The sequence below is a fragment of the Coenobita brevimanus genome, chromosome 19 (assembly GCF_032717465.1).
Source record: "Coenobita brevimanus isolate Jiangsu-jjx chromosome 19, ASM3271746v2, whole genome shotgun sequence".
NCBI lineage: Eukaryota > Metazoa > Arthropoda > Malacostraca > Decapoda > Coenobitidae > Coenobita > Coenobita brevimanus.
Genome location: NC_136972.1, coordinates 7442571 through 7454672, shown reverse-complemented (window position 1 = coordinate 7454672; position 12102 = coordinate 7442571).

The window sequence follows — 12102 nt, the reverse complement described above, 5'->3', positions numbered from 1 at the left end:
CACTTGGAGGATTGGTGCTTGAAAAAACGAGAGAAAAGTCCCTCGGTAAAACCAATTTCTTTAATAAACTCTTGGGGATCTTTTGACACTAACAGAGAGCAGTCACCCACAGATGTTAGCGGTAGTCAGACACTACCCTAGCAGGTGCATATTGTTGATAAGGCCAGAGTGGAACTGTCAGTGGTGGATAGACAGACTCCTGTAGAACCATTGTTAGACACTAGTAAGACTGGGGCAGTGCAGCCGTCAGGTTCAGGTGAGAGTGGTAATAAGACTCCATCAGAGTGTCCTCCCCCAAGCAGGACTCAAAGTGACTTCTCCCCAGGTCATTTATTTGCTAACCTTATTTCTAAGGGGTTAGTTTCAGTTGATGGAAAATGTGGTAAGGTAATCACTATACTTAGAGACACAGGAGCTTCACGGTCACTAATGTTGAAGGAGATTGTTGATGTAGCTGACCCTAATGAATGTGTCTTGCTGCAAGGTATAGCTGAGTTTGTATCTGTTCCCCTAGTTGAGGTGAAGCTTCAGTCAGAGTTAGTTACTGGTTCAGTGCGTGTGGGTGCTGTTGACCAGCTTCCTGTATAAGGAGTCACTTTCCTTTTGGGTAATGACTTGCGGGAGGACAGGTGAGTGCTGTTCCCAGCATGTCAAAAACTCCCCTGAGTGAGGGTAGGACTAAAGAGTTGGAAGATACATGTCCTAAATTGTTTCCTGCATGTCCTGAAACTAGAGCTATGACGGCAAAAGCCAGCCATGAGAATGTTGACAGTAATGGCACTGGCAATGCCGATGATGATATTGGGCTTGGTGATACCTTTTTTGCTCAGTTAAATGACTCAGAGGTTGATGATTCTCCCCAGACTGATGCAAGTGCAAAGTTAGCTGATATGCAAAGATCTGATCCAGAGATTGCCACTTTTATTGACTCAGCAGTTAGGGAAGATGAATGAGTCTGAACTGACAGAGTGTTATTATTTAAGGCCAAATAACGTGTTAATGAGAAGATGGAGACCTCCTAGTGTTGCTCATGATAACGAGTGGGAGACTGTACATCAGGTGGTGGTTCCAAGACCCTATAGGCAAAAAATTATGTCCATTGCTCATGACTCTTCTTTAGCAGGTCATTTAGGGGTGAGGAAGACTCTCTCCAGCATCTGGTAGCATTTTTACTGGCCTGGAATCCGTTGAGATGTCTCCCGGCTCTGTAGGTCATGTCACACCTGTCAGCTAGTCGGTAAGAGCAATAAGCCCATCCCTGCGGGTCCTTTGATTCCTCTACCTGTGTTTGAGGCCCCATTCACTAGAGTTCTTGTGGACATTGTTGGCCCTTTGCCTAAGACCTCTTCAGGCCACCAGTACATCCTCACAATGTTAGACATGGCCACTAGATATCCTGAAGTCATTCCCTTGAGAAATATTTCAGCTAAATTGGTTGTAAAGGAGATGCTAACCTTCTTTACCCGTTTTGGTCTCCCTAAGGAGGTGCAGTCGGATCAAGGCAGTAATTTTAATTCCAAACTGTTCAGACAAACCCTTAAGGAGTTAGGAATCTCACAGATCACTTCCTCAGCATATCATCCTCAGAGTCAAGGTGCATTAGAGAGGTATCACCAAACTTTGAAGAGTATGCTCAGAAAACTATGTGTTGATGAAAAGGAATGGGACAAGTGTTTGCCCTTCCTACTTTTTGCAACCAGAGAGGCACCGAGCGAGTCCTTGGGCTACTCCCCATTTCAGTTAATCTTTGGTCATGAAGTAAGAGGTCCTCTTAAACTCCTCAAAGAACAATGGGTCATGGATGATGAGTAATTTTAACTTGCTAGACTATGTGTCAAAATTTAAAGAAAGACTGTTCTATAGTATGGAAGTAGCCAGGGCACACTTGGAGTCCTCTCAGGAAAAGATGTAGAGGTGGTATGACCACTCTAAGAAAGTTAGGCACAGAGTGTTTCACCCAGGCGATCAAGTTCTTGTCTTGCTTCCCATTCATGGTCAGCCTCTGCAGGCAAGTTTTGCAGGCCCTTATCTAGTGGCAAAGAGGGTAGGTGAAGTAAATTATGTCATTTTAACCCCAGACCGGAGGAAGGAACGAAGATTGTGCCATATAAATATGCTGAAGGAGTACCACAGGCGAGACGTGGACTCCCCTAGTGCTGCATGCGTGGTGTCGGCTGTCGAGTTGGCGGAGGACGAGGGCTGCCCTTTGACTTTGGAACAGATGACCAGTTGGAGAGAAAACAAGGAAGCTTGGAGTACACTGGCTGATAAACTCTCCCACTTGACTGCAGAGCGGTGTGCTGAGCTTGTTGCCCTTCTCAGGAAGTTTCCTGATGTCTGCTGGGACACCCCAAGACGGACGGAAGTGGCACTGCACGATGTGGACTGCCCTGTAAAACAGTCCCCCTCCGGGCTAGGCCTCAGAAGCAGACCATCATTCGAGAGGAGCTGAACTACATGTTGCAGCAGGGGTTAATCGAGTCCTGTCAAAGTGAGTGGTGCTTTCCGGTCATAGTGGTTCCAAAACCTGATGGGTCAGGTGATGTTGTAGTGTACACTGATCACCACCCTCTGAAATATTTGTCCCGATTTAAGGACAAAAATCTTAGATTGACCCGCTGGGCCCTATTTTTGCAAGCATACTCCCTTGATGTAAGACATGTAAAAGGTGTTAGTAATGTTTTAGCAGATTACCTGTCCAAAACTTGATTGTATAGTATCCAGAAATTTCCCCTTGGAAAATTTCTTCTCTCAGGAAGGGAGGTGTCATTGGCGTAGTTACCCCAGTAGCGAAGGAGTGAAATAGAGAATAAGGTGATAATGAAAGGGGAGAGAAGCGAGCCATCAATAACATAAAATCTTTTTCTTATCAGTTTTCCTGCCTGTAAGGATAAAAACCAAGCTGTCACTTTTGCCTTCTCAACTGATAAGACACCAGATGTTTTTCTCACAAATTACGCAGAAAGTTCCTCTTGTCCTTGAACTGTGGGTGTGACATAATGTGGGAGGAGCAAAGTAGGGATGTTTGCCAATTAGAAGCCTAAATGGCGCTTTCGTCACGTTCTTGATGGCACGCAATTGGTTCTGTGTGGAGTGTATGAGGCCCTCATTGGTAGCAGGTGCCTCTATTGTTTCTGTATGGACAGAGATTATTTTTAAGACAGCCTAGTGGTTAATTAGCTGAGAAAGGCGGAGTAAGCTCCTTTATAAGCTCCAGGAAAGTGTGAAGAGACAGATTTTTATCTCATTATGTACACACATCCCTGTACACATTTTGTCATTTGTACACATTTGTACACATTTACTGTCACGTTACACTTTTGTCACATTGTGTTGCACTTTTCCCCAACACTACTTAATGCGTGACTTTGATTACAAAACACACTGTTTGTGTACAATTTCCCATTTTTGATTCACTCCTCCATTTACACTAGTGTGTGATTTATATCTGGATTTAACCTTCCAAGTCTCCACGTTTCCTCGAGCTTTGTGAGCACATAGCTTCCACTGAGTGTATTCTGGTTAGGTAAGAAATAACTTGTTTTATATTTGTATCCTGAGGCCTATATGAATCCTCCCTTTTGTAAAACGAACCCTGGTTTCTTCTTTAGTTGTGTATGTTATAGTGTACAGTAAAGTCAAGTTAGTTTTCTTACAAACTTTATCTTATCCCTTTTGGTGCTTAATTAAGGGTTAAGAGTGCACCGTAATATACACCCCCATAACAATACATATATATATATATATATATATATATATATATATATATATATATATATATATATATATATATATATATATATATATATATATATATATATATATATTGATATTGATATTGATATTGATATATATATATATATATATATATATATATATATATATATATATATATATATATATATATATATAGCTGTCACATCTTCCCTTGGTAAGGTATTTGAAACTTTAATTAATAAGCACATTGTTAAACATCTTGAATCCAACAACTTAATTAATGATAGACAATATGGTTTTCGCCACGAAAGATCCACCATTGACATACTCAATCTCTTAACTCATACCATCCATCAATCAATTGATCTTTTTGGAGAAACTCATGCAGTAGCTTTTGATATCTCTAAAGCTTTCGACAGAGTATGGCACCGTTCCCTGCTGTCTAAACTCCCTTGCTATGGACTAACGTCTTTTGTTCCTTTGATTTCTTCATATCTTAGTGACAGGAAAATAAGAGTAAAAGTAGATGATGTATATTCCAATTTCCATTCAATTAACGCCGTCGTGCCGCAGTGATCAGTTCTGGCGCCAACCCTATTTCTGGTTCATATTAATGATCTCTAATCTGTCACCCACAACCCCATTCACTCATATGCAGATGACTCATCACTACATAGTTCATTCACACTCAGACATCCATTTACAAAGTCTAATATCTCTACCTCTCAGCTCAGTACAGCCATCTCCATAAATCAAGATCTATCTACAATCAGTGAATGGGGACAAAACAACCTTGTCTCTTTTAATGCTAGTAAAACTAAATATATACAGTTTACTAATAGACAGATATTGCCAGATTTGTACATTACCTTCAGTGCTACTAATATTCCCATCTCCAAAAGTACTTAAAATCTTAGCGTCTCACTTAACAGTGCCCTCAGCTGGACCTCTCATGTCAGATCACTTGCTAAAACCGCCTCAAAGAAACTTGGATTATTGTACAGAGTCCGTAACTTCTTTGCCGATGAGCAGTTAGCTATAATTTATAAGTCATGTGCGCTCTCAGCTTGAATACTGCTCACCCTTGTGGAATGGTTGTGGAGAGGTTGCATTAAGACAACTAGACAAAATTCAGAACAAAGCTGTTAGAATCATTAATAACCCTGTCATTACATATAAGGGAATGTTACCTCCCTTGCATTATTTTACAGATATATTGGCGGCAAATGCTCAGACGAAGTTGCGTCCATGGTGCCACCTCTCCGTGCCTTCCATCGGGCTACAAGGGCATCTCGTAGGGCTCATGACTGGAATGTCACTCAGCCATATTGCAGAACTTCTGCCTATCAGAATTCTTTCATTCCCCGAACTGCATCACTCTGTTATTCGCTTCCCCAGAGTTGTTTCCCTCCAAATTTCAACCCACAGCTGTTCAAGTCTAACAGTTACAGATATTTTATGAACAGAGGACGCCAGTAACCTGGTGTATGGATTTTTTTTTTTTTACTCATTTGTTTTTCCTTCCTGCGTTCTGTTTTATATATATATATATATATATATATATATATATATATATATATATATATATATATATATATATATTTTTTTTTTTTTTGTTTTATGTGTCCGACTCAGGGCAAAGGCTTCAGGGCCTATATCTTGGGGGCAGTAGCCTATCCCAAGGCCCAGTAGTCCTCCTACATCTCCACATGTCACCACTTCGGCACTAACACCCACCAACCATATTGAATACATGCTAGGGCTGTCTCATATAGAACTGGTGTATTGGTATTAGCGGGGGTATTTTTACGACATGTCGGCGGGTCATCTGGTAGATCAGGAAAGTCTGCCTTTTATGAAATTCAAATCCTTAAACTGTCCCCTGCCCCAGCCAGGACTCGAACCTGGGTCCATATGGACTGCAAGCCGCCTCTCTACCGATTCGGCCACCGCCTCCCCCATATATATATATATATATATATATATATATATATATATATATATATATATATATATATATATATATATATCAGTGCAATGGGGAGAATACATAGGCTGGAAATATAAGTTCATGGTAATCGATTTTCAACTATTTCGCTATAGTTATCTTCATCGTTTTGTAATGTGTCTTCCTTGTAATCAATTTTTCTGCCACTTGGTACATATATATTTGACTGGGACAATATTAACACCTACAATACGTGTAATGTAATATATCCTACGATGTAACTTAGTATATTTATGAATTTTATGACGCTAGACCTTGCCTTTACGGAACAACCTTCCGATCATATTCGGTGGTGCAGTCAGTTGGGATGCAAACCATCCAGTCACTTGATGTATTGATGCTTACTACGTCCTTCAAGTTTATCATTCTTTTTCAGTGACTGTCCTTATATCTTCCTATTTCTCCCATGCTTTCTCCCACTCTTAATTACCCGGTAGGCTTCCTTCCACTTCAGGTGGGTATGCACTGAGTGACAAGCGAAATTGTTTTCTGTAACTTACCGAACCATTTACAACGATGTGTGGTAACCATGTACCTAAATAACGGGGTGATGAAGAACCTGCTATGGTTTTCCTGTTACCTGGCTGGAGGGATGCAAATGCGGCATCCACACAGGGACCAAACCTCCTTACTAATCACCGCAGCTCGCTGAGGTGATCGGTGAAAGCCGCGTGGGAGCATCGGTTCACTGCAGGGGATGCCCCTGAAGGGGTGGTTGCTTCCCTGCTGTTGATGGGTCTGCTCAATCCGACGGACTAGGGTGGTACAGCAACAATTGTAAGAACAGATGTTCAGATTAAACCAGCCATCCCTTTACGATGAGACTGGTCAGAGATAGATGAAAAAAAAAAAAAAATAAGAAATACAAATAATGATTTCATTGTTCAGACAAATAAATCTATTCTTGTATCTATACATACTGAATCGTTCACCTCTGTAATAGTTCAGCTACAAAGGCATCCTTCTTTAGGGGTACATCGTATTCTAAATTCCCTCTCAAATGCCTTTGACACAGTCTATATAACAGTGTTTTATTGAATGAAATTCTCTCTCTCTCTCTCTCTCTCTCTCTCTCTCTCTCTCTCCATACATTCATGTGTTCTGCGCGAACAGTGCTATTGGTATTGAAGGTTAAACATATATTATTTTGAATCCCTTTAGTTGAGTGGTGTGATTCATGTTTTATTCTTGCTACCTCCAGACTCCTTTATTAACCTTCGGACAGTTGGTGTTTTCATATCTTCTTGTTACTTTTGCATGATGTTATGCAGCTTGTGAGAGCCACACTGCTGGAGAAGTTAGTGAAGGTGTATTCAACTTTCCCCTCCCCCTCCTTTCAAAATGTTTACCTTAAGCTGAGGAAATCCGTCTGAGAAATGCAAGTTCATAAAAACGTTTTATCGTACCCCATTGTGTCTTTTTTTATGCGTTCGACTCTGGGTACAGACTTAGCTGCCTGTTCCCTGAGGTCCAGTAGTTTTCTTAAGTGCCACACACCTCCACATGCTGCCGTTTCGGTGCCAACACCTACCTTCCATACTGAATACATACCAGGGCTGTCTCATTCAGGACTGGCATGTTGGTATAGTCGGGGATGCTTTTCCGGTGGTTCTCATCATGAGACTCATGATAGATCGATAAAGTGCCTTGGCGAAATTCAAATCCTAAAACTGCTCCCTGCCCCAGCGTGGCATAGAACTCACGTCTACTATAATGGCAAACACTTCTCTACCGACTCGGCCACCACCATCCCCAGAAAATCAACGGCCATTTCTATTTTATTTTATTTATTTTTTTTTTAATGTTTTTTTTACCCTTGTATTTATTTTGCCGAGGAGAGAGCTTGCCTATTTTTTTAGCTTACACGTCCTGGCCCCAGACGGGTGGCCAGAGAGGTGGTCAGCTGTCTGAAATGAAGGGAGTTCGACCCCAGGCTGGGACAGGGAACAGTTTGATGAACAGAATTTTGTAAAAATTGAAGCTTTACTACTCTTCACAATATCGACAGAAATGTATAAAAATCACCCCTGTTAATGCTTATGCATCAGTTCTGATTATCCTATCTTACATTCAATATGGATGATTGATATTAGCGCCAAAGTGGTGGCATGTGAAATGTGTGGTGTGCGGGAGAATTGCTGGGCCACAGGGAATGGGCTGTCGACCTTATGTCCAGAGTCAGACACACTTCAAAAAGTCTGTCCCTGTAATATATACATATATTTCCTTAATCCCTTCACATCGAGGCTGTGTTTTTGCATTATAATCTTGCCACAATCAGACATTTTAAGGAACTTAGGAAAGGTCTTTCATACTGAAACGGTACAAGAATGCTGTATTTAATTTCTCCAGTTCGAAAGGTCTTCCCATAGTTGTATGCAATCGTTTGGGTATAGCTGGAGGAAAATATGAAACTTGTCATCAGCCGAGGTGAAACAGCCTGTGGCACAAAAGAAGAAAAGCATACAATGAATGGATGAGAAATAGGGGCGTGGAAAAAGTTGAGAGGCGGAAGAGAGAGTTATATGTAGAAATGAAGATAAGTATGAGAGAGTAAGAAGAGAGTGGATGAGGAATTTGGAAGGAATTTGAGTGTAAAGTGGAGGGACCGTAAGAAAATGTTCTGGAAAGAGATGAAGAGAGTAAGACAGGGTGGCAGTGATGTTAGCAGGGGAGTGAAAGATAAAAATGGTAGATTAATAGTGGAGAAGGGAGAAAAAGTGAGCAGATGGAGAGAACACTTTAAGGAATTGTTGACCATAGAGTATAAGTGGCTGGGGAATGGCTGAGAGAAGGAGGGAGGTGAGAAGACAGGAAGAAATCGGTAGGATAGAAGATGTGGAAGCAATGAAGAAAGTCAAATTGGGGAAAGCCCCAGGAATTGATGGAGTGTGTGGTGAAATGCTGAAGCATGGGGGAGAGATAGTAGTAGAATGGATGTGGAAGATGTGCAGAGTGGCCTGGGAGGAAGGTAGAGTCCCGGAGGATTGGAAGTCAGTTATAATTATTCCCTTGTACAAAGGAAAAAGGGAAAAAGAAATGTGTGGTAATCATAGGGGCAGTTGTCTTCTTAGTGTAATAGGAAAAGCGAATGGTAGGATACTTATTGACAGAGTTAGGGAAAGAACAGAGGAATTAGTTGGAGAAGAACAGGGATGCTTTAGGAAAGGGAGAGGTTGTGTAGATCAGATATTCATTCTTAGATCTTTAGTGGAAAAGTTTCTAGAGAAGGGAAAGAAGTTGTGTGCGGCTTTCATGGATTTGGAGAAAGCATATGACTGGGTGGATAGACAAGGATTGTGAAAAGTATTAAGAATATGTGGAGTAGATGGGAAGTTGTTGAATGCTGTGAAGAGTATGTATGATGGTGCTAAGGTTGCAGTGCGTGTGGATGGTCAACTGAGTGAATTTTCCTCATTGAAGGTTGGGGATGAAAGAGAATGTGTCATGTCTCCATGGTTGCTCAATCTGTACATGGATGGGGTAATAAAAGAGGTACAAGGTAGGGCAGTGGATGTTGGAGTGGCCCCGGTGAGAGAGGGTAGTGTTTGGAAACTCCCTGTACTGTTGTTTGCAGATGATACTGTGTTGTTGAGTGAAGACGAAGGGGAGCTGCAAGGCTTGGTGGATGAGTTTGGGATAGTGTGTAAGAAACGGGATCAAAAGGTGAATGCAGGGAAGAGTAAAGTGATGATATTTGAGAGAGGTGAAATCATTGAATGTACAGTGAGGATGGATGGTGAGGAAAAGGAGAATGTCAGTACGTTTAGGTACTTGGGTAGTGTGAAGAGTAAGGATGGAAATTTGGAGGATGAAGTGTTTGAATGGGTACAGCAAGGAAGGAAGGTTGCTGGTTCTTTGAAAGCAGTGATAAGAAACAGGGAAGTGAGCATGAAAGTGAAAAAGTTACTACATGACAGTATTGTGATACCAACTCTAAGGTATGGAAGTGAAGTTTGGACGTTGTTGGAAGGACACAAGTCAAGAGTGAGAGCAGTGGAAATGGGTTATTTAAGAGGAGCCTGTGGAGTCACATGAAGAGACAGGCTGACAAAGGAGGATATAAAGGAACGTTGTGGTGTGGACGTGGATGTGATGAGAAGCATTTGGAGGAACACACTGTGGTGGTTTGGCCATGTGGAGAGGATGGAGGGTGAGAGACTGACGAGGAAAGCGTATGTGAGTAAGGTGGAGGGGGGGAGAGGGAGGGGGAGGCCGAGGATGAGATGGAGGGATGGGGTAGAGAGGTATATGAGAGTGGGGTGTGTGAGTTGGGAGCAGGGCAGTGAAATGGCGGGGGACAGGGCGACATGGAGGAGATTTGTTTGTGGCCACCCCGTACGGGATTGAGGCGTCTGGCAATAGGGAGATATATAGATACTCATCAGCCTGAAAGGGTTCAAATCCATAAAATTGGTCTTTATAATACCTGATCCCTAAAATGTATGAACCTGCTCTCAAAATGCATATATCTGATCTCTAAAACATATGAACTTCCTGTCTAAAATGAATCAACTTGTTTTTAAAACAATTAATTTGATCAGTGTGATGTGTCAATTGCCCTTTAAATTGTTTAAATCTAATTCCTTGAATGTATTTGTTTAAAATTTATAAAACTGCGCCCTAAGATGAATAAACCTGCACTCTAATATGCACAAGTGTGCTATCTAAAATGCAGTAAACTGCATTCGTAATGCATAAATCTGCTCCGTAAAATGTATGAAGCGCTCCATAATGTTTTACATCACTCCTTAAAAACTCTAAGCTTGTTCCCCTAAGCACAAACAGGGCACGCAAAATGGCGTCGACTCAGAAGTCTTCATACTTACGTCTATAAAACGCATTTTCCTGCAGTTTTTCTGGGCTGTGGCGGGCTTTTACCCAGCACTTCATGGGTTTGTTTATGTGGCTGCTACACAGCTTCTGCCACAAGTTTATATGCAGTGTTTTCAGCCTCACACAGTGCCGGTAAGAAATATATACTGCCTGGTAAAGAGGAAAATCACATAATTTCTCTATTTCATATTCACTCTCTTCCCCCATAGTAAAACACTGATTTTTTTTTTACTCCCTCGACTAATGTTCCTTTAGTAGTGTATAATCTGACGCCAATAGATAAACAGCCGTGTTAAAGATAAACTCCTATGTTTTCATTATCTCCATATCTTCCTGCAATGTGCTTGAAAGTACAGGACTTCCTTATATCGTTTTACACGCGACTGTTACCCTCAAACACTGCGGCTAATGCACATATATTGCTGGGGTAAAAGAAAGCTATCACATATTCTTAGTGATCTATATACTTTCTGTTTGCTAGTTTCGTAATAAGCCTTGAAAGTATAGGAATCAATGTTTAGGTTAAGCCCTGTGGTAAAGTTGTGTACATATCTCACTAATGGATGGATGAAAAACCTAATATTACCCTTGTGTGTGTGTGTGTGTGTGTGTGTGTGTGTGTGTGTGTGTGTGTGTGTGTGTGTGTGTGTGTGTGTGTGTGTGTGTGTTCTTACCTTACTTAATTGTTCTTACCTAATTGTATCTTAACAGGAATGAGTCAAGCTCGTACTCTCCCGTGTATTAAAACACTTTCATCATACATATCCTAAAATTTATTAATTGTTTTGGCACACACTATTTCATTTGGTAATGCATTCCACTGATCAGTTGCCCTATTTGGGAAACTGAACTTCCTTACATCTTTATCAACTTTCTTTATATGTAGTTTTTTGCAGTATCCTGTTGCTGATGCTTCCCAATGGGTTTTATACTCATTTACGTCTATTTTCTCTTTCCCTGGAATGCATTTATATAGCATGATCGTGTCTCCTCTCTTCCTTCTCTCCAATGGTATTAGTATACTTAGTTTTTCTAGTTTTTCTTCGTAGTTCAGATCCCTTATGCTTGGTATCCATCTTGTTGCAGCTCATTGTACTTTTTCAATCTTACCTGTGTGTGTGTGTGTGTGTGTGTGTGTGTGTGTGTGTGTGTGTGTGTGCATTTTTTATTAGTACATGAATTGAATTCCTTGTAAGCAAGATGGGCAGCGAAGAGTGGCCCAAATCCGGGGTCACCCCGAGTACGCAACATTGCCCCCGAAGAAGCAATAACGGTAGCCTACCCTCCACCCACCTTCAGCCATATTGTTGTTGGTTTAGTTAAGCCCTATCCTTGTTGATTTACCTAATAAAGCCATAATCTTGTTGGTTTACTTCATCTTAGGTAATATGTCTTAGATATATTCCCTGTACAGTACAATAATTATGTCTGAAAAGCATCTCAAGTATGAGGGGGGGGGTCTTGCCCATATGTAATTTCTCCCATAAGTTTATGTATTCACAGTATGTGAATTCCTAGTACGCGACGTCCTCTGCTCCCCA